Genomic DNA, 25,094 nt, shown 5'->3' on the forward strand with positions numbered 1-25,094 from the left:
AACGACCGGCTTGGAAAGAGCTTTCTAATGGTCTAAGCCTTGACACAATCAGAGGAGCAGAAGTAGACGAAAAGTCTGTGGAAGCCAACTGCAGCTGAAGAGGCCTTTTTGGACTGAAAGAATTGGGTTTTGGGCCGATTCTGCGCCCAAAACATGGCTCCAAGCCCATGCACGATTTTGGATCTGAAAGTATAAAACCAAAGTTTAGCTCTTTGTTAATGGTAGCTAGTTAGACCTAAAATAATATAGATAATTCTAGATCTGTTTTCATTAATTAAATTAAGCTTTAGTTCCATTTTAAATTCTTGTTTTAGATTAAGTCTTTGAATCATTGTTCTTGATTGATTAGATAAATAAAATAGTTGTTTTCTCAATTTGAATTGTGTTATTTCAATTTATAGATCTGATTTTAATTCTTGTTGATTATCATTCCAGTAGTTTAAATAGATTGAACCATTGTTAGTTAATTTAGTTAAGTTAGAATTTTAATATGATGTGTAGTTATAATGAAATGGGAAATGATGGTTTGATGACTCAAGGCTAAAACCTCCATTAGAGGGGTTGATGAAGCCTTGATGAAAACTTAGTGGTATAGTGTAGAAACATTGTAGAATCTATTCCAATCTAGAAGGTTCGTGATTAAGCCATGAGAATGGTGGGCGACCTCACATGCTAGTTATTACTTCGGTAGAAATGCCATGAACACTAGGGATTAGAACTCAAATTTCTTGCCGTGGTAAGAATGTAAGAATCGAGATACAAGAATCTATGTTAGGCTATTAAGTTGGATTCGAGGTGGATTCAATTCCCCTCTAATCCTTTATCTAGATTCAAGCACAATCATATTTCCATAGCATTAAGTAGTTAAATTCAAGTAATCAAATTTCAGTAAGTATAAGTAGTATATCACCTTAAAATTAAAGCTCTCATTGACTTAAGACCGATTAATTAGATTAGAAAACAATTCCATGCTAGAGCACTAGGAGTGGAGCGAACCTCTTACTCCACTATATCTCAAGGATTGAGAGTAGAGAAATCTTTGATAAATTAGACACTTAAGATTAGTTTTAGTTTACTTACGTTTTGAGTTTCATTGTTCATTTCGTAGGTAGACTATTCATTTTACATTTATCAAATGGACATTTGCCATCTTAGTTGCACTTTAGCATTGTTTTCATAGTAGAATTAGTCATTTTAAGTCCCATTAAACCACAAACCCCTTGTTTGATTCATCTTGCGTGGTTATTCGTTTCAGCGTTGAAAAATTCGGGGAAAAATTACCGCGGGCGATGGCGCCTATAAAGGCGCTGCGCTCTATAATTTGGACTTGGTATGACCCGCCCTCATCTTTACCGACCGGCCCCCTACTTGGATTGGCGGAGCAATGGACCTTCGCTTATGAACAAGGGCGCCGACCGCCGCCTATGCAAAATTTTTGCGGATTTCTCTGAGGTTTGTTTTGAACCCGATTTTTAAGTTTTTTTTTTTCAGTGTTCTAACTTGTTATTTACCGCTGAACAGCGTAAACAAGGCGCTATTCATAAGCAAAGCAAGGGCGCTTCAGGTATTCCTTTCTTCCATACCTCGCATCTCGGTTAGAGGTTCATACTAATATATCAAGATTGTTTGGATTGTTTTCGTGTGTTTAGACTTAGACTTGTATGAGATTAAAGGTGCAGTGGGAGAAAAACACCGAGCGTAATTAACCGTCAACAAACAAACATATCGGTATACCAATCACAACACCTCTAACTACTATCCCACCAACCATACCGACATAATGGGTGAAGAAAGAGACTCTCTCTCTCCGGACTTCTACAAAGCTTTGGCGATAGCCCTAAATCTTGCATCGTTCTAGCGGACCCGATTGGGGGATTTTGAATCCCCAAACATATTTAATTTGTTACCCGTTTTCCATGGTTTAGGCCATGAAAAACCTTACCAACACATCGCGTGGGATTGAACAAGTCCTTACAACATTCCATCATCCTACGGTTGGTGCGGAACAAATTAAAGCGAGGGTATTTCCCTTCACCTTAGCCCGATAAAGGGCGTCTTGGTTAAGCGCCCAAAGCGCCTAACTCTGTGGACTCGTGGGCTAAACTTGTTCACTATTTATGGAACATTTTTACCCACCCCAAAAAGACGGATGAAATGCTTTCCAAGATTCATTTCTTCCGACAAACCCCTCATGAATCATTTTTTCGAGGCTTGGAATCGTTTCACCCGATGCGCTAATAGAGTGTCCACACCATAACCTAGCAAAAGACACATTAGTTAGGTGCCTTTTTCAAAGGACTTCAACATCACCATAAAGAAGTCCTTGACATAATGAATGGGGTAGTTTTCTAAGTAAAGGAGCCTCGGAGGCTTACAAATTTTTAGAAGAACAAACTAAAGCGCTTAATAACAATTGGGGGAGTGATGATATCCCCGCTCTGCTAGATCTTCAGCATGTTAAGGCCGCCCGATATGTTTGAGATGAAACCGATCGAACTTAAAAATTTAATCGAATCTCTAACTAAAAGGTAGAGGCTATTTCTATTCAACAAAACCTATTCCGTCATGAATGTCAACTCCAACCCATGTAATTTCTGTTTGAGTCACGAGCACCCGACTCCTATTGTCCTCTAAGCCTATGAACAACAACAATTAGAGCAAGATAATGTTTGCTCCATTAATAACTATCCTATTCCTAATGCCCCATGGAGACAACATCCGACTTTAGTTGGCGAAACAATCGACAAGATTTACAACTCGGGGTTTAATAACCAAAATGTTAGGCAAACAAACAACTATAATCAAGCTCCACCTAGGCAAGGGCAGGGGACAAGGAAAATTATAATAATTATAACAACCAAAGCGCCAAACCGACAAGGTGTAGCACAAGGTCGAGAATAATTATAATAATTATAATACCAATAGAGGTATCGTTAGGTTAACAATAGTAACTATCAAAACCCACCCATAAATAATCAGCGTGAGATAGTTCGGTCGCACCACACTGTGACTACACCTACAACAACCCGGACCGTATCGATGCCTTTATCTGAGGTTACCTAACAACTTTTCCAATCAATGACTCAATCAAACCAACAGATATTACAATCCATAAATCGGGGCATACAACGGTTAGCCCAAGAGAAATGACCAAAAGGCGTGTTTCGGGACAAGCGATACCAAATCCTAAAACAACAAAACCGACCTTTGAGGTAAGCGGTAATACTAAATGCGGAAGCGACAATAGTAGGTGACCTAAATGCCATCACCACTCTCGCTCACGGAAAAGTGGTTGATAACAAAGTAACTATGCCTATAGTTACCCATTTATACTCCTACACGGATATCGAACTAGATCTTGAAATAGAAGCTGAAGAACCTACCAGAGGTAGAGTTAAACCTAAGAAAAGAGAAAGCCAAGGTTACACATCAAGTCGAGCCATCGCTAAATATAGAAGCGAAACCACCATTCCCTCAAAAATTACCCATGCTAACCGGGGATACCAACCGAGGAGATTAGGAGCGTTTTCAAAATCTAACGATAAACCTTCCTTTTTTCGAAGCTATTAAAAAGCTACCTAATCAGCTAATTTTCTTAAAGAGTTGTGCACTACTAGGTAAGACCAACATACCTAAAGGCGCCTTTTTAAGCTGAACAATTTCCAACTTTATCGAAAATAATGGAATTGTTAAGTACAAGGACCCAATTAGATCCCTCTTGTAAAATGCACCTTAGGAGATTCCCCCGCGGCGACGGCTTTATTAGACACGGGTGAGTGTTAACTTACTCCCGTATTACTTGTATAAACAAATAGGTCTACAGGAAATGCAACCTACAAAAAATAGCGTTGCAATTAGCGGACGGTCTATTAAGTATCCTAAGGGTGTAGTGGAAAGCGTGCTTGTTAAGGTTGAGGATTTCTACTATCCTGCGGATTTTGTTATCCTCGATGAAATTAAGCTAATGACTCTGTACCGATCATCTTAGAAGCCCCTTTTTAGCAGCTGCCAGCGCGCTTATTAATTGCGCGATGGTAAGATGTCCTTATCTTTTGGCCATCTCACGGTTGAGGTAAATGTTTTAAAATGATGAAACAGGTTACCCAGATTAGGTCTATAGATGGGGAGGTTAGCATGATCGAGAGCTTAGCTCAAGATTATTTTAACAACACGTTTCCTAAAACAATATGTACAAATTCCTTTCTTTTGGAAAGTCAGATTTTTGTAAATGACTCCTACTTAGAGGAAGTTGACACCATCCTTGAGTCCACCAATTGTAGACACGCGGGTTGCTCCACATATTGAGTATGAAGACTTGCTACCTAAGCAAGTATTCATTATGCAAAATAAGGACCCGACGAAACATCTATTGATTTTCCTTCCACCCGGTCTTAAAACCCTTCCCCGAGTTAAAATATATTCTTTCGATCCGGATGGTAGTCATCCGGTAATTATATCTTCTTCTGTTATCTATGGATGAAGAGACACGTTTAATCCGGGTGATTAGGGAACATCGGTCTGCGATTGGTTGGTCCCTAAGCTGACATTAAGGAATTGACCCTAATGTTTGTTTCATCGTATCCATTTGGAGGATAGCGCCAAAGACTTCATGCGAACCTCGGCGTCGCTTGAACCCTGCCATGAAAGAGGTGGTTAGGAAAGAGTCTTCTACGATTACTTTCGATCGGGTATCATATACCCCATCTCGATAGCGAATGGGTAAGCCCCATTCATGTAGTTCCTAAGAAATCGGGGAGTTACCATGGTTAAGTAGCGGAAAGGGTGACTATGTTGTCACACAAGGTCCTATGAAATGGAGGATCTGTATTGATTCTGAGGCGTTTAAATGCTATGACGAAAGGATCACTTTCCTTTACCTTTTATAGATCAAATGCTTTCGAGAGCCCTGGCTGGTCATGCTTTTTATTGTTTTACGGATGGCTACTCGGGCTATTTTCAGATTATTATTGATATTGATGACCAAGAAAAGACTACCTTCACATGTCCCTTTGGAAAGTATGCCTATAAGCGAATGCCTTTTGGCCTTTGTAATGCTCACTGGAACCTTCCCGGTGTATGCTTCATATATTTAGTGACATGGTAGGCTTTATGGAAGTTTTCATGGATGATTTTTCTATCTATGGAGACTCCTTCGCGATTTGTTTGTCTAACTTTGTCTAAAGGTTTTGACAAGGTGTGAAAAAAAGAGCCTCGTTTTAAAGCTGGGAAAAGTGTCATTTCATGGTGAAAAAGGGCATAGTACTAGGTCACATTGTATCTAGTGATGGCATCGAAGTGGATAAGGCAAACTAGATAAGATAGCGACTCTACCTAAACCGCGGACTGTCAGTGATATTAGAACCTTTCTAGGCCATGCGAGGTTTTATAGGCGATTTATTAAAGACTTCTCGAAAATAGCTAGGCCTTTAACTAATCTGCTTTTGAAAGATGCAATCTTTGATTTTAATTTTAAGCTGTAAGCGGGCTTTTGAAACTTTAAAAGCCTGCTAACCTCTGCACCAATTATACTGACCTCGATTGGTCTAAACCTTTCGAACTCATGTGTGATGCTAGTGACTATGCGGTGGAGTGCGGTTTTGGGACAAAAACTAGATAATAAGTCCCTTTGTCATTTATTATGCTAGTAAAACATTAAAGCGATGCTCAACAAAATTATTCAACTACTGAGAAAAAGAATTCTTAGTCGTCATTTATGCTTTAGATAAGTTTCGTCCTTATTTGGTTGGTTCTAAAACTTTAGTTTACCACGGACCATGCGACCTTAAGTACCTTCTTGCAAAAAGGATGCTAGCGAGATTAATCCGATGGATCCTTCTCTGCAAGAGTTCACATTAGAAATAAAAAGGACAAAGAGGGGTCGAAAGCGTAGTTGCCGACCACTTATCTAGACTCACAAGCGGCGATCGGTGATTACGAGTCCATACGGACTCTTTTCACGATGAGCATCGTATGCCATTTTCAGCACCATGGTATCGCGACATTGTAAATTATCTAGCGGCTGATGTTATGCCTTATAATTGGTCAAGGAATGAGCGTAAAAGTTTTTGGCGAGTTAAGTTATACTCTTTGGGATGAGCCCTACCTTTTTAAGTATTGTGCGGATCAGATTATTCGTCGTTGTATTCTCGGTGGGAATATAATGAAGTTCTATCGTTACGCCATGACAAAGAGTGTGGTGGACATTTTAGTGGGATGAAAACAGTCGCTAAAGTTTCGCAATGTATGGATTTTATTGACCTACCCTTTTTAAGGATGCCCAAGTGCATTGCAAGGCGTGTATCGTTGCCAACAACTTGGGAGAATTACTGAAAGCGTAATATGATGCCATTAAATCCAATCTTGATCGTAGAAATTTTCGGCGTTTGGGGCATTGATTTCATGGGTCCTTTCGGTTTTCCACGGTTTTATTTATATTCTAGTTGCGTGGGACTCGTGTCTAAATGGATAGAGGCCCTAGCTTGCAGTAGCAATGACCATAAGACCGTTGTATTTTTTTATTAAAGAATATATTTTCTGTCGGTTTGGCATTCCTAAAGCCATCATTAGTGATGGTGGAACACATTTTTACCTTGAGTTGTTGCATCCCTAGTGAAAAAGTATGGAGTTACACACAAAGTAGCAACTCCTTATCATCTACAAACTAGCGGACAAGTAGAAGTTTCTAATAGGGAAATCAAAAGATTTTAGAAACAACTGTAAACCACGATAGGAAAGGCTGGTCAAAGCGTCTATCGGATGCCTTATGGAAGTATAGAACTGCTTTCAAAACTCCTATAGGTATGTCTCCCTTTAGACTTGTTTTTGGGAAACCATGTCATTTGCCCGTTGAATTAGAGCACCATGCTCGTGGTCTATAAAAGCCTTAACTTCAATATTGATGAGGCGGTGTCAAGCGCCAAGTTGCAATTGAATGAGCTTGAAGAAATCCGTGGCGATTAAATGCGATCTCGCGAAGGATTATAAAGCTAACATGAAGCGTGTTCATGATAAGCATATCTTGCACAAAGAGTTTGTGGTCGGTCAAAAGGTTTTGCTTTACAATTCCGTCTACATGTTTTTCCCCAAACTGAAAACCCGTTGGTTTGGCCCTTTTCTAGATTCTTGAAGTCACCCCTTACGGGGCAATCACCTTAGTAAATCAAATGACAACGGTACCTTTCAAGTTAATGGTAAGCGGTTAAAACATTTTCGCGAACCACGTCACGATGTAGAGGAAGTCCTTTTACGGGGACCATGTCTATGAGGGGGTGACCCTTGTCATTTGGTGTACTTACTTTCATTTCCATATCTTGATAAGTACACCATTAGGTAACCGGGCCCTCCTATGGAGTGTGTGGGTGTAAGTACGGATCCAAAGTCCACAGTTCACATAATTCCGTTTTCCACTTTTGCATGTTTTCTCGGGTTTTGAGTCATGTTCCTCTATGGAGTGAATTATGTATTTATTGTTTTTCGTGTTTTTATAATAAACAAATAAAATTAAAATTAAAATTCTTAAAATCATAGAAATAGCAATCCAACAAGTCTTGGGAATCGACTTTAAATGACCCCGTTGTAAACAAATTTTGTGTTTAAAATTTGTTTGGGGTGGAAGCGATCGATCTTTCCATCGGGATTGTTCGAACTTTCCATTGGTTTTGTTTAGGCCCATTAGTTCAATTGGGTTGGCGTAATCTAAACTTAGATTTCCAACCGTTAAGCATAACTTACGTCACTGCGCACTTTGAGGCGTTCTTCCACCCTCTTATCGTCACCCATGGTTTGGAATTGAGTGTTTTATGGATCATTGGATTGGAAATTCTCTCTGATCATTTCCATAACTCATTCGCCAAAATCGGGACCCCGATATGAAGCGGCAAATTGAGTTTGAATTTCTTTGAAAAAATCGGAAAAATTTGAATTCAAAGCTGGGCTTGGGCCCAACCGCCGCGCATGCGTTAGCGGCGTCTCCTTCCTTCCCAACCCGCCGCGCCGCGGTGTTTCCACTTCAATCCCAAACCGCCCGGTTACAAGTTAAATTAAATTTTGGAAACCAAAAAAAAAAAATAAATATAGAGAGGGAAGAAAACCTAACTACACTACACCAAAGGAAATCAAATCCACCTAAATCTTCTCTAAACAATCATCACCACCAACCTGACTTCGAAAAACAGCCAACAATTATAGTTTCCACCACCACCACCCACCGCCACCAATGCCGTTTTAGTAGTTTTCTTCAAAACTTCGCCTCCCCGCGATCTACAAACCATTAGTAGTCTAAGAAATTTCAATGGCTCTGACGTAGAATTTTGCGGAACAGATTTATTTGCCAAGCGGTTTAGCACCATTTTATGGCGGAGATGTTCAAGAGACATTGGAGCGGTTTGTGGTACTCAAGCGAGGAGTTCTATCACTATGATTTGGTAGAACGGTTTTATAAAAGCGAGAATTGGAAGGGGATAGGATTTTCATAAAGTTAGGAGGAGCAGGGAGAAATGCTTAGCGGCGGTTGTTGGCAACCCATTAGGAATTATGCTTGAAAGCAACCTAGTAGCGACAATTCAGGGAATCGATTATCTTTGGAGTTCTGCTTTGATGAAGGATCTTGTCGTGGAGGGTGAATACAATCCGACATCCCATTTCGTCCGCCCGGACCACCACGAGAACCAATCGGGTCGTAGCTCGGTGGATTGGTAGAAACATCCTCGGGAAAGACAAAGTCAGTGATATCGGCCTGCAATGTCTGCACGTTCTCTGGATTTTGCAAACAAAGAAGTATAATTTCTGCATCCTTGATTTAATGTTTAATGTGATTGAGGGTGGGGAAGAGTTTAGCGCCTCTTCCGTATTGATCACTAAGATCATGCTCTCCTTTAGAATTTTGTCGCCAAGATCTGCTCTATTAAGATCAAATTGCATTCTAATGCAAGTATCTATCTGGATTGCATCCAAGAGACTTGGCCGTTGTCACGAAGAAAAATGGATGAGTGGGAGGATGAAAGGAAGATATGACATGGATGGATGAAGATGCATTAGAAGTGTAATTTAATGTAGAGCGCATGCAAGTGTTGCAAAGCTGCCTTGCGGTGCGTTTATGGTATTTAATGGAGATATCGGAATAGGCGGATAGTAGTTCAAAGAAGCAAGGGAACCGAGGAGGAGATTTGAAATGCTTTCGAAGGTTCACGGATGATATCTTGTATAACATGGAGACTATCCACCGGCAACAACAAACCCGGTATCGCGGTACTTTCGATGCTTGAGATGGAAAGGCGCTTGTTTGAATAGAGATGCTCTGACGCATGCCACCGTGGAGGACTCTGTTTGACCCGAGTCCGGCCGGGCATGGATAATGTCGTCGCCGAAAAGGACAGATGGTTCAAGTCATTCTCCATCCGGCCAATCTCCATCTCGGGGTCCATCATCATCACCAAACTAGGTGTTCACCCGGTTGGAGTTATTTGTTATTTCATAATTTCGTTTTATTAGAAGGATTTTAATTGATGGTTAAATTTAAATAGTAATGTGTTTATTTAATGTTGTTTGGATTTATATTTTATTTTATTTTTAATATAATTGGTTATTTTTAGTCTTGCTTGTTTTATCATTTATCCCACCTTCCCGACTTGTTTGGGGGTGGAAATATTTAGACCGAGCATAAGTCGTTATATGATCATATATATGTTAAGTTGTCTTGGAGGAAAGGTTGATAATTTGGCCGATATGTCGGCATATCTATGACTTGTGTGGTGGTAGCATGAAATCTAGGAGAGTTTAGAAGTTACTATTCTAAATCCGATTATGAAAGATACCGGGATTTTTAGGAAATCATGAAAATGGCTTTGTTTCGGTTTTTGGTTTTGGGAATTTTCCTATTCGGAGGAAATTGCCTTCAAACAAATAGGGAACTTCGATTCGTTTTGGAAGCTCCTAACCTATTTAAACTCCATCCTTTCTACACTAACAAAACCATAATACATCCCACCATCATCCGCACCATCCACTCCAAGTTTTACCTTCTTTTTGCTCTAAACTCCGGTTTTAACTTACGAGTGCGCTGCGCCCTTTACTTTTTTTGAAGAATTTTGTCGAGGCGTGACCACCCTCATCTTGGCCGACCGCCCTCATACCAAAGCGTGACCAGCGCCATAACAACTATGTCGCATTTACACAAAGCGGCCCGCTATCCGCCAGCGCTTTAGCATGCCTTCGTGAGAGCGGAAATTTCCAATTTTCACAGGGGTCATTCAAGATTTTTGTGGAACTGTTCAAAGAGTAGTTAAGATGACATCTCCTGTAGTCATACTGAGCAGTCTTCGAAGATGTGTTGGGCACGAGACCTATGGACTTCGGTTTAGAACCACGGGGATCTAATAGTTAAGATGGCGTCATCGCGGTAAGTGATGGCCGAGTCATATTCACCACAACTTCTTTGCTTATTTCTATGACCCGTTAAATTCTATTGTAATCGGGGATGGAGATCAAGAATTCTCCGTCGTAGTCGATGACCACGACACATGAATTCAATAAAAATTTGGTCGCCTTAGTTTTAGGAATACCAATACGACCCTGTTCACACATGGGCATATATGGTGATAATGCATATCTTTATGATTATACATATTTCCATGATTATTATGGGGAGGGATATTTGAGTAATGGGGGGCGATATAGCATTGCCCTTGGTAGCATTTCTTAAGCGTAGGCACCACCATGTTATTAAATCGATGAATATTTTGGGGAATGGCGGTTGATTTACGCAAAGCGATGCTCTTTGGTGACATTTTCCTCGCTTTAGGCTGAGGGGCGTCGCCCGCTATGACATTCGAGTTTTGGTCACTAGTCTTAAGAGAGCCCAAACCATGAGGCGTAAAGTATCTTCTTATGCTTTGTGTTGGTAAAAGCCGCATCATCGCGTAGTTGTTTACGTGATACGTGCCAATTCACATATTGGAAAGGGTTGAAGTCATGAGACCCCCAATAGGAGTGGTTCGCTCATTCACGAATAATGACTTGTTTGGGATGGCGGTGTGCGACCTCATTTGGTAAGCCCATTACATCCCATCGGACATAATAATACTTAACAGGTAGCATTAGTAGATGATAAATGGCGCAAGCTTGGCAAGTTATAATGAATTGGCGGGATCACGAAGGAACCTCATATCTTTAATGAGGAGGAGGATGTTTAGCGGGAGATAAGGTAAGTTTTTAGTTTTTGAGTAATGCCTTATGTCCCAAGCAATTTCATTTTTGTTAACCCATAATGGGTGGAACTTCATTATAGAGTTGTGCGTGGGTTTATTTCCTATAGTAGTACGTTCTAACTTTGTTTTGCGGATGTTCTGAATTTCACACTTTTCAATGGTATTTTCCTACCCTCTTTATTTACAATACTTTGGGGACAAAGCATGATTCTTGTTTGGGGGCATAGAAAACCGTGTAATTGAGGCATCTGTTAGGATATAGATATGTATAATATGCATTTGTTTTCTAGTTAAAATTTTAAAAAAAATTCAAAATATAAATAAATAAGTTATGCTATATACTTAGGAATATTGGTATTGTTTTATTTCTCCATGCTCTTAACAATCTAGAAGTCTCCCGTAGCTTTTGCAATAATTGTTTAGAAACTTAGGTTAATATATAGGTAATAATATTTTGCATCTATCTATAAATATATTACATGGTATCTATGATTGTTAGCGTAAAGTTTAAAATCTAGGCTACAAAGTACTTATTCTACAAATCGTGAGAATATAGCCTAAAAGCCTTATATGGCCCGAAACAATTGAGAAATGACACAAGGAGAAGTAAAATCCGGATAGAGATATTCAAACCGCTCATAGAAAACTGAACGGGTCATTCGGGGAATCCATCACCGTGACGTAACTATGAAATATCCGATGGTATATCACGACTCTTCAAGTACCCATGTCAGCGCTTAATAAAACAAAACGTATATACATGTCAGTCTTTAACGCCGCATCCTCAAGACGCACAAATGTGAGTTTAACGCCGATCCTCAAGATTTAACGTGAGTCTTTTTTAACGCCGATCCTCAAGACTAATATGAGTCTTTAACGCCGATCCCTCAAGACTTAATACGAAGTCTTTTAACGCCGATCCTCAAGACGTAATCCCAACCCGCGAGCAACGGACGACGAATTTAAGTTTATCCCGCTGAGCTGGTGTCGACAATAATATACCTTATACCGCTCATCTCTGATAAAAGATCAAGACCTCGACGTAGCGAGTTTACAGCTCATACACCACCCCATCCTTTTCGCCGCCGCTGAGCAAAAGTAATACACCATTACCAATTCGACGTAGCGCGAGATTCGACCAAAATGACGAAGTTGGAGTTCGCGAGGAAGAGAATAGAAAAAAGGGAAGAGAAAGAAGGAGTTGAAATTTTGGTACCCATTGTTTTCCGAGGCACGCTTTCTGGATTATCGTAAGACATTTATACTCGCCAATTAGAGTTTTTGGGACTAAGGTTCCTTGCAACCACACACTCTGGGGGAATTTTAGAAAAGAAAATAGAAGAGGCCCCGCTACCCCTAATGGCATACTTTTCCTATTTTAAATACATGGAAAGAAATACACCAAATAATCTATTAGTCCGTGTAGATCGATCATCGGTAAGAGTCTCTTCGACATCCGGAGAGCGCAACTCATGATAATGTTTAAGCGCTACCGCCATTTACTTGGAATTCGCTACCATCATTTACGTTTTCACGAGATAGCCCCATAAGGGGTGGCAGAGATAGTGAAAGGACCGACCATCGAAGTTTTAATTTTCCCGGAAAAATGTGTAATCTTGAGTCTGTACATCAAAACTTTTGACCGATTTTGAACTCTTTTAGCAATATGTGCTTGTCATGCACTCTTTTCATATTGGCTTTATAGGATTTCGAGATCATAGGCATCACCTCAATTTCCTCAAGCTCATTTAACAATTTTTTCTCTTTTAAGCCTGCCACGTTAGTGTTATAATTGAAGGGCTTTTGATGGCCCATGGGCACGGTGCTCAAGTTCAACCGGCAGATGACAAGGTTTTCCAAAAAAGGCGAGGCGTCACGGAGACATCCCTATAGGTGTCTTAAAAGTCGCTCAGATGCCCACAAGGCATCGATATAATCGTAGAGACCAAATCTTTCCTAGATGGATTGGATGTTTTTCCAAAATGGATTTTATTTCTCGATTAGAGACTTCTACTTGACCACCGGTTTGAGGATGATCACGGAGTTGCCACTTTGTCGCATTGACTCCATATTTCTTTACTAATGATTCAAAAATTTTATTGCACAAATGTTTTCCCCATCACTAATTATAGCTTTTGGAACACCAAATCGAGAGAAAAATATTTTCTTTTACAAACAAAACTACCGTTTTATGATCGTTAGCCCGCGACATGCCAATGCCTCAATCCATTTTGACACATAGTCAACTGCTACAAGTATGTATAGGAAGCCATGAGAATTTGGAATGGACCCATGAAGTCGATGCCCCATACATCAAAGATTTCCACAATTAGAATGGGATTTAAGGGCATCATATTGCGTTGAGTAATGCGACCTAACTGTCGGGTAACGATTGCATGCTTTGCAATGCTCATGTGCATCTCTAAACAGTGTTGGCCAATAAAACCACATTGTAGAACCTTGGCGCAGTTTTCTTACCACTAAAATGACCACCACAAGATTGTTCATGGCGTAAGGATAACACATCGTTGTGTTCCGGTCGGGAATGCAACGGCGGATTAGTTGGTCCGAACAATACTTGAAGAGGTAGGGATCATCCCGAAATAGAATTTCACGATGGATAAAAACTTTTCCGGTCATTACGAGACCAAGATAAAGGAACTTCCTCGTAACTAAGTAATTTACTATGTCGCACCAAGGGGACGAAAAAATAGAGTACAAGTGTTCATCCGAAAAGGAATCACGATAGGTTCGTGATCGTTATCAACCTCACCGACAAGTCTTGATAAATGGTCCGCAACCACATTTTCGCTTACCTTTTTATCTCTAATTTCGAGAGTAAACTCTTGCAAAAGGAGAATCCATCGGATCAACCTTTGTTTTGCATCTTTTTCGCTAATAGATAACGAAGTGCCGCGTGGTCAAGTGTAGACAATAGTTGGAGAACCCACTCAGGTAAGGGCGAAACTTATCTAACGCCAGCGTAACAAATGGTGAAACTCTTTCTCGGGGTGGTATAGTTACGTTGAGCTTCATTAAGGGTTTTACTCGCATAGTAAATGACAACCGGCTTATCTTCTGCAACCTGACCTAGTACGAGCCCAATAGCATAGTCGCCACACATTAATTCAAAAGGTTTAGACCAATCAGGTGGTTGAATTATAGGAGCGGTAGTTAATGCGGTTTTTAATACCTCAAAGGCTTGTTTGCAACTGAAATTGAAATCAAAAGCGGCATCTTTAAGCAGGATCGTTAAAGGTCTAGCAACCTTGAGAAATCTTGAATAAATCTCCTATAGAAACCCTGCATGTCCTAAGAATCGCGCCGAATGTCTCGAACAGTTTTTGGTATAGGAAGTGAAGCAATTTTTTCTATCTTAGCTTTGTCTACTTCGATTCCTTCCTTTGAAACGATATGTCCTAAAACTATTCCTTTAGTAACCATGAAATGGCATTTTTCCCAATTAAGAACAAGGTTTTTCTTCAAGAACGTGTAAAGACCTTTTCAAGATTTGATAAACAACTATCGAAAGAATCTCCATAAATTGAGAAATCGCCCATGAATACCTCCATAAACCGCTCAACCATATCACTAAAAAATATGAAGCATGCAGCGTTGAAAGTACCAGTGCATTGCAAAGGCCGAAAGGCATTCGCCTATATGCAAATGTTCCAAATGGACAGTGAACGTTGTTTTTCTTGATCGCTAGGATCTATGACTATCCGAAAATAACCCTGAATAACCATCAAGAAAAACAAGAATAGGCATGACCGGCTAAACGCTTAGAAAGCATCCGATCGATGAATGGAAGTGGAAAGTGATCCTTACGGTGATTTACATTAAGTTTAAGCGATAATCAATGATATTCGCCATTTTATCGATACGAGCCGAAATGCATTCATCTTTATCATTTCGCACAACCAGAATGCCGTTCTTCTTTGAACTACGCGTACAGGGACTCACCCAAACACTATCGAGATAGGTAAATAATACCGCATCTAGTAATTTTAACACTTCTTCTCGTACCACATCTTTCATGGTAGGGGTTTAGCGACTGTAATTCACGCGACGCCTTTTGCATTTTCTTCGTGTATCGACGGGTGCACACATTAGGTTCAATGCCTTTAATGTCATCGAGGGACCATCCAATAGCGTAACGATGTTGTTGAATGACATTAATTAAACGAGCTTCCCCGATCGCCGTTAATTGTGAAGAAATAATAACCGGTGACGACCATCAAAGATCAAGTCAGACGTGATTTTAATTCGGCGAAGTGGTTTTAATTCAGAGGGGGCGGAGCGGTATTAAAGATTCTTGAGGAAGGTCATCATCCATGTAGTATCTGTAGAGGGATGATCATCCAAGTTACTAGACATCACCGGCTGTAGGTCAATTAATGGTATTGACTCTAATAACTCGCTTACTTCGCTTGTATAATCATCGCCCCTCAAACTCGTGAGTCGCTAAAGGAAAGAAATTGGTACACTTCATCCTCGTGAAAGAGTTTGAGAAATACTTCTTGAATGTCCGTCAATCCCTCGCTGACTTCACCATCAATGTCGCCTCGAATTTGTTTCATTAACTGAACACATTCACCTCGACCGAAAGATTTCGGCGACATGGTCATGGAACCATCTCGACAGCTTAATAAGAGCATTAGCAAAGGGGCAAGGAACGGACGCCCTAAAATGATAGGAATGGAATCACATGCAACCTCTCAGATCCAAAATAACAAAGTCTACAGGATAGAAGAAATCTTGGACTTTTACAAAGGACGCTTTCCACAATTCCTTTGGATATTTTATGGAACGATCCGCTAACCGTAGAGTCATGGTGGTAGGTTTGAGTTCATGAAGACCTAATTGTTTAAATAAATAATATGGAAGTAAGTTCACGCTTAGCTCCTAGGTCTAATAAATAAGCAAAGAGTCGCGGTATTTGTCACCTAAGGTGCATGGAACCGCTTGGTTCCACCCGAGTGGTCCTTGTATTTTACAATACCATTGTGTTCTGGTGGATGGAGGGAAACCGCTCAAATGAGGAACGCTTTGTCGAGGAACATTAGTTCTCCTTTTTTTGGTGCACATATCTTTTAGAAATTTTGCATGTTTTGGTAGTAATTTTAAGGCATCGAAAAAGGTAAGTTGATTGTTAAATTTTGAAAAGTCTCTCGAATTTCAAAAGAAAAATGTCATCGTTTATTCTTTTTGCGTCGCAGCGAAAACGGTGCCTTAGGTCGAAATTTAGCAAAAGGGTCTACTTGCTTGTTTCCTACATCTCGAGGTGTTGACTTTGTTGTATCGGGAATCTTCCATAGGTTCATTATTAGAAATAGATTCCTTGGAACCCTCCCTCGCTCTTTTGGTTGATTATCCGCATACGATCCGATTGTCGGCGGTTTTTCCGGATCGTAAAGTAGTGATTGCATGCACCTCACCTTGGTTGGGGTGCTTGTACCAGTGGGTATTGGTGAGTTCAAAGGTCGCGGTTTGCCGGGTTTAGGGTTTGGAACCGCCAGCAGAAACACGCTTTCTTCGACTCTTTCTTGCCAATTCTTTGAAGTGATTGTTGGATAGACGTTAAAATTTGAGACCGCTGGTTCATGTAAGCCGTGAAAGTCTCATTTGTCCTATCCGTAATGGTTGGCGCAGTTGTGCAAATGTAGTAGTTCTCGATTATTGCTTAGGTTGTTGATTATAGTTGGGATTTGGATTAGCCGAACAAGGCTTCGCGTTGGTCCGATAATTAGCATTAGAATTATTTTGAAATTGACCTTGTTGGTATTGTTGATTATTTCCTTTGGCGGTATGGAATAAAATTATTGGTAGGTCGAACAGGTTGATTAGCTTAAACCAGAGGAGCCCCCATTTGTTGGTTATTTTGACGCCAAGCCGAAATTCGGATGTTGTCTCCACGGTGCATTGGGAATGTTGAATGCACATGCCTCCTCCGCTTGTTGAGTAGGGGAAGCATATAACAAAGGACAATATGCATCGGATGATCGGGACTAAGACAAAGGACACAAGGAGCGTGTCAACGCTCATGACCGGGTTTTGTAGTTGATCGCTTACTTGAACCGCAAGTGCATCTACTTTTAGTTAGGGATTCTATCAAATTTTTATTTCAGATCGTTTTTACCTCAAAAATAGATGTGGCTTTTGTAACAAGATCCTTTGATGATCTAGACGGCTCGTGTTACCCCAAATGTGTACCTTTTTTCGCTTTGTTTTTCAAGAAAAGTATAAGCTTCAAGAGCTCCTTTGTCCATGAAGCAACCTCCGCTCATTATATCAAGAGTTTCTTTTGATGATCGCACGGACCATTAAAGAATGAACTAACAAGGACGCCTTTTTCTAGTTGGTGGTGAGGACATTCTAACGTAAGATCAAGAAAACGACTCCATGCTTCCGTAAAAAGGATTCATGAGGATTTTGACTAAAGAATTGAATTTTCCAAGCATTTCGGTTGTTTTCTTCGAGTGTAAAATTGAAGCATAAAAGGCTTGAACTAGTTTATTCCATGTGTCTATGGATTGTGATTGTTGTCCCGCTAGCCGATTGATGCTTTTTCCGCTTAAAGTGAATGGAAACAAATGGGCAAGAGTTGTTCCTTAGAGACTCATTGATGATGAAATGTTGTTGCCACTTGTTGAAGCTCCACGAAGATGATTGTACGGTTTTCGTGGTCCAACCCATGATATATTGGTAACAAACCGAAGACGCTTTGGTGGGATAATTAAAATCACCGACAATGTCCTCAAGTTTGATGCAGGAAGAAGGTCCTTCCCGTAATGCAAAGATAGAAGTCCGAGAGGGGCTTCTCAGGGAGGATCGTCGGCCATAATGACGTTGATGGCGAACCTAAGATTGGGATCAAGGTAATTAGCGTAAGAAGAACAATTTTTATGTGAGAACTTTACGCAATTGCTTATCGATTTTTTCGACGATAGGTTTGTTCAATTTCTTTAGTGGAACCGCACCTTAATCTCATGCAAGCATAAAATTAGATCTAACTTACGTATGGAATTATGAGGACTCGAATTTTATTATTATCTTAAGCATTAGGGTTGAACAACATATGCCTAAGCTGTCGCTAACGAGCAGCATAAAGCTAGGAATACGTGTGCATAAACCAAATGCAAACAGTCACAAGATAGATATGAGGGAGGATTTCCGTGTGCAAGCGGTTCTAATTAAGTAACCTCAATCTTTCAAGTTTCCTAGACACCATTGAATATGATTAAGATTTATGGAATTAAAATTTATGCAAAGGTGGTATTAAATTAATTTTAATTTAATTTAATTTAATTTATTTTTTTTTTTTTTTTTTTTTTAAGATTTATGCAAGGTTTAAAAATACAAACATACAAATACGAACTACTCATACAATACTAGGTGCGCATGTGAAGGTACTCTACTCATAATGATAGCTATAATAATAGGCAAACTTGTGTCATCGATAAATATTTCCATAATGCATGTAAATATACATCGAATAATGATATGTAACGCTTAATTTGTAAATCGATATTACGTAAATGTATATCAACAATAATGTGCTAATTTGAATCACTCATAATGATCTAAATACCTTAGCATACTCTAATACGATACACATAATGCAGAATAGATGACAAAACTAAACATGCAAAGTTTTATACCTAAACTAAAATATTTACTCTTGTATTGCATAATAAATCGATTTCGACAATACTCATTGAGATTGCGAATGTCCCATAGAGAGCAAAATTTTTACCCCTGTAGGTTTAGAAACAACTTACCCAACTAAGATTTTAACCCTCGTTGAATGTTCTCCTCTTTCTTGACAAAATCGAATTTAATATACAATACCGCGGTAATGATAATGAGAGAAATATCAAACATTTAACAAGCAACATTTATAATGAGAAAGACATATACCCATGCAATACAATACCATTAATATGTAAATATACATTCATATGCAATTCATGTCCGTGTAATCGTGATATAAATATTTACCTGATACTTAACTTGATTCATGCATAATTCGAGGCTAAAGCTTAAATAATAATCCATAAATTTTTCCTAATACTATATACATGGCATTCATGCAGAAAAACATACTAATAATAATATAAATAAATGACAATAATACTCAAAATTGAACTCAGAAATTCCCCGCTGCTTAAAGATATGAAATGACGCTTTTATTCGGTCGACGCCGAAGTAATCCCAAAGGATTATCGACTTTTTCGATGATTGACCAAATATTTAGGCCCTGAAAAGGATCAAGGTGAATCGAGAGATCTTTGGTGGCTGAAAATGAGCAAGAATGTAAGAAATTCACCCGAGGACGCTGGTCCCACTCAAGACGCTGCTACCACCCAGAGACGACGCGTGGTCTTTTTTCGTAATGACGTCGAATTTTTCACAGATGTCTTATAATTTGCTGAAATGATGTGTCCCCAAATTCTAACTTTTGGTACCGGCGGTGGTGGAACGAAAATTTTTTGGATTACAAGTGTTGTTTACGAGGCAAAATCCGAAAAAAAAAAACGTAAAACAAAATGAAACGTGAAAGAAAGAAAGAGAATGGGGTTCCCCCTTGATGCAACTTTCGCTTTGTAGCCCAAGTTCTATGGCTTTTAGAACAGCAAATGCATTTTGATATTAAATTTTACTTACCCACTTAGAGTTTAGAACTCTCTAAATTGAAGCAAAAGCTATCAAGGTTCCTTACTCACGATCTTCGCTTGAGTAGAGTTAGAATAAGGATTCAAACTACCTAAAAGTATAGAACAACTACAAATTGATGTTACAATAAGGGAACTAAGGAGTAAGGGTCTATTATAAATGTTAGATTTTTATCATTCCTACTTAAACATTAAGAAAACATTAAGTTGAAAACATGCACTTGATACTAAAAATAGAAATTTGGAAGAGAAGTTGAGAGTTAATCCTCCTCATGTGAGCTACCATTAGTGTTGATTTGAAATAGGTTTTATTCTTCCTAAACTCATAGACAAGTCCCTAACGGAAAATATAATTGATCCCTAGCATGCATGGCTCACTTAAGAGCTCATACATGCTAGCAAGTGAAACCAAACAATGACTTATCTCTAAGCTCATTGTTTGATTTCTAACTAGACACTACACCAACTATCATTTTGGGATAGGATGTAGTGTTAGTTGTTTATCCTAAAAACCTACCAAACTCACAACCAATGTTTTTCCCTCACATGAGTTAGATTAACTCCCCAAAGGGGAAGTTAGCTCATGATCCTTGGGACAAGGACTTATGAACTACTTAAAACTCAAAAGAGAAAGAGAGAGAGAGAGAGAGAGAAAATCCACAACCAAACTCACTTATATATTTCTAGAAGAACTAGAAGAACAAGTGTTCCTCCATTAAAACTATTACAAGCTTTTTGCAAATAAAATAAAAACTTAACTTCTCATTTTCACTAAGGAACTAAAATAATGCCATGGGTGGAAAATAAGTCAAGGGAGTAAATGGAGTGTCCCCCACCTTTGTCTAATTTCTTCTCCATTTGAGAGAAATCTCATTTCCTCCCACGTGAATTATCAAACCACATTAATTCATTTTTATCTACCACATTAAAACAAAGTGACACCTTGCCTTTTTCTCACTATTAACACCTAATCTAATTTATTACATGCAAGGTGTCAACTTTGCACCAATAATTTGTTATCTTTGTCTTGACATGCTCCATGATTGATGACTCATCCAATCTTGTAGCCCCACATAGTGGGTCCATGTGTAGTCCAAGCAACCGGGTATTTTGGGCGCTTTTACAACTTCCCGCCTATGCGTAGAGTTCATCACCTCGATTGTCCGAAAGCAGCTTTTTGTGATTCGAGGGCCTGGTTCGAGAGGTAGGAGCTTTGGAAGTTTGATGCTTCAACGGGATTTGGGAGAATTCATATATACGCGCTCCTCGTGCTTTATTTCGTCAGTTTAACCAATATTTCCATGTTTATCGCAAAATACCGCAAAAAAGTATGAAAACACATTTATTTCATAATTATTAAACACATAATGAACCAAATTTATATGTCTCAATGGGGTTTCATAATACACTTTTGGGTGCTTATCAAAGATCTATCGCTTTAATTGCATATTTCGTAATCACGCCTCCATAATATATTAATTACGTAAACAAAAAAAAAATAATAATAAAAATTTAAAAAATATATATATATATATATATATATATATATATATATATATATATATATATATATATATATATATATATATATATATATATATATATATATATATATATATATATAAAATAAAAAAAATCAAAGTAATTAAAAATTTCATCTAAATCATCTTAATAACACCCCTCATAATACATCATCATAAATCATCATCCTATTCCATCAGTGCCTAGGAAACTTGAAAAAAATTGAGGTTGCCTAATTAAGGAACGTGCTAGCACGAACAACCTCCCTCAATTCTCTCGGGTGACACGGGCTGGCAGCTGAATATTCACTTTCCACTTTTCCGAAGTTAGCAAAATTTCGGAAGACGTTCTTCAACTCCCTCCTTCCTAAATTCTAAACCTCCAGTCATTATTCGTTCCTTATGAGCCTTAAATTAAAATTTTATTTGTATGAGACTACGGTATGGTAAACATAAGGAATTAGAACTTACATATCATCGTCGAAAATACAAGAAACAACTGTTTATGTTATCTCCTAGACATAGTCCCTCCTCTGTAAATCAAACTCGTCAAACATCTCCGTTGCCATTATCTCCTTTAACTATGGCTGAAGAAAATCTCACAGTCGAAAAACCCCTTTCGGATTTCTATACTGCCTTACAGGAAGGACCTGCTTCCTGCATTAAACTCGATGCAATTGTAGGTGATTTTTGTATTCCGCCAAACATTTTCGGTTTGTTACCTGTTTACCATGGTTTAGACCATGAAAAACCGTACAATCATCTTCGTCGGATGCAACAAGTAGTCACCACTTTCCGCCATCCGACCGTTACCAACGAACAAGTCTTGCTTAGGTTATTTCCCTTCACCTTAGCTGATAAAGCTTTAGTTTGGCTCACCGGACAAGCGCCGCAATCCATTGACACATGGGCCAAACTTGTTCAAGCATTCATGATAAAGTTTTATACTCGAAAAAAACTATAGAAATGCTTCAAAAATTCAATTCTTTTCGCCCGACACCCGGGGAATCCTTTTCGGGCATGGAGCGGATACTAATCTACTTCTCGAATGTCCCCATCATCAACTCGACACCGCTATATTAGTCCGTTCATTCTTTAATGGTCTCTCTGACCATCAAAAGGAAACATTAGATATCATGAACGGTAGTTGTTTTATGGACAAGGGTTCTACTGAAGCATACACTTTTCTTGAGAAACAGGCTTCACGAAGCACCCATTGGGGAAACACTGATTCTTCTAGATCTTCTAAAGACACTCCTACCAAAGTTATGTCTATGTTTGAGGTCAAACCCGATCCGGAATTAAAAACTCTAATCGAGTCCTTAAACAAAAAGGTCGATGCTCTTTCGGTACAAGTAAATGAACAAAAACCCAAACAGGTTATGGCTGCCAACGCTTCCCCATGTCCTCTTTGCTTAAGTCCTGAGCACGCCGATTCTTATTGTCCTTTGGTATACGAGTGTCCTCCCCAACCTTCTGAAGAGGCTTGTGCTTTCAACATCCCTAATGCACCTGGACGACAACATCCGAATTTAGCTTGGGCAACCCCTGTCCAACAACAAGCTCCTCCACGTGGCAACAACGCTCCTGTACAACCACCCGCGAACTACAATTCCTATCGTCAAGGAAATCCTCCGCAATTCCAGCAAGGGCAAAGTAATTTTCCCAACAACGCAAATATAGGGTACCAAAACAACCGCAACCTTGTTCCCGCTAATCAAGGATATGGCTGCCAAAATCAACCCGTGAATAATAACCTTGAACAAGTTCCTGCTACTCGTTTGGTACAATCCACAGTCGATAAAACGGCTGAAACTTTCCTGACATACATGAATCAACAGAATGAAATCCTAGCTTCTATCCAACAGTCTCTTCGGCTGTTAGCTCAGGATAAAAGTTAAAAGGGCGTGTTCCCTGGCTAAGCAGTTCCAAACCCTAAGCCTACAAACACTGCCTTTGAACTCAACAATGCACCAGGACCTAGTAATCCAAGCCAGGGTGAGGTAAATGCCATTACCACTCTTCGTTCTGGCCGAACCATCGACAATAATATACGTATGCCAGATGAGGAATCGACGGAAGTCACGACTGACGTCCTTCTAACTCCTATCTCGCAACCTATAACGGACGAAGTTGTACCTTCAAAATCTACACCTACATCCCTAGGAAAGGATACCACTGATCCTTATACGCAATTCCGCCCAAAAGCTCCGTTCCCTGCCCGTTTGGTAAAGAACAAACATGATGAACATTTTGATGAGATCCGTGAAACCTTCAAAAATTTGACCATAAACTTACCTTTCCTAGATGCGCTAAAGCATTTGCCCAAGCATGCCATGTTTTTGAAGGACATGTGCACCACCAAACGACGTACGAATGTACCTCAACAAGTATTCCTCACTGAGCAGTTTCCCTCGATTACCACTACCAATGGTGTGGTAAAGTATAAGAACCCAGGTCGACCAACTGTACCATGCACGTTGGGCAACAAATATACCGCTACTGCACTTTTAGACCTAGGTGCCAGTGTTAACCTACTTCCCTACTACTTATTTAAGCAGTTAGGTCTTCATGAATTAAAACCTACTAATATGACTCTGCAACTCGCGGATCGCTCCATCAAGTACCCAAAAGGCATAGTAGAGAACGTTATAGTAAAGGTCCAAGATTTTTACTACCCAGTGGATTTTGTCATTTTAGATACTGAGGTGGCCTGTGACTCCATTCCTATCATCTTGGGACGTCCTTTTCTTGCAACTGCCAATGCTCTCATAAATTGTCGGGACGGTTCAAAGACATTGTCTTTCGAACCTTTACATTTAACTCAACGTGTTCAAATTAATGAAACAATTTCCCGATCCTATAATGGAGGGTGAGATTAGCCTGGTTGATAGTCTGGAACATGATTATTTCACAAACTATTTTCCCCCAGACGAGATACACCAATTTCTTTCTTTTAATAATCCGGAGTTTGACGATGACTTCGTTACATAAAGGATGTCCATGCATTATTAGAGTCGGTACCACTATTTGACCCTAATCTTTGCGTTGCAAACTGATTCGGAAGAACCGGATTAAGCTCTTTTCCATTGAAGAGATGATCCTCACGAATCCTTGATCCCCAATCCTCCAACTCCGGTTTAAAACCTCTACCCTCGAGTTGAAATCGCGTGCATCTCGATCTCGATGGTAGTCACCCTATAATAATTTTTGCTCACTTGACTACCGGCCCGAAGAGGCACATTTGATTCATGTCATTTGTGAACACCGCTCGCTTATCGGATGGTCCTTAGATGATATCAAGGGAATAGACCCTAGCATATGAACGCATCGCGATACATCTTGATGACGGCACAAAGACATCGCGAGAACCATAACGCCTTTAATCCCGCCATGAAGGGAAGTAGTGAGAGAGGAAGTTTTACGTTTACTTGATGCGGGTATCATATACCCTATCTCTCGATAGTGGTTGGGTTAGTCCTGTCCCGTTGTTCCCAAAAGTCCAAAGATTCAAGTTGTGCAAAATGAAAATGGTGAGTGCATCTCCACTTTCGCATTCCTTTGAAATGGAGAATTTGCATTGACTATCGCAAAACTTAATGCGAACCCGTAAAGATCACTTCCCTCTCCCATTCATTGACCCGGATGCTAGAGCGTTTAGCCGGGTCATGCTTACTACTATTTTCTTGATGGCT

Source organism: Coptis chinensis, chromosome 6 (genome assembly GCF_015680905.1).
Source record: "Coptis chinensis isolate HL-2020 chromosome 6, ASM1568090v1, whole genome shotgun sequence".
Classification (NCBI taxonomy): Eukaryota; Viridiplantae; Streptophyta; class Magnoliopsida; order Ranunculales; family Ranunculaceae; genus Coptis; species Coptis chinensis.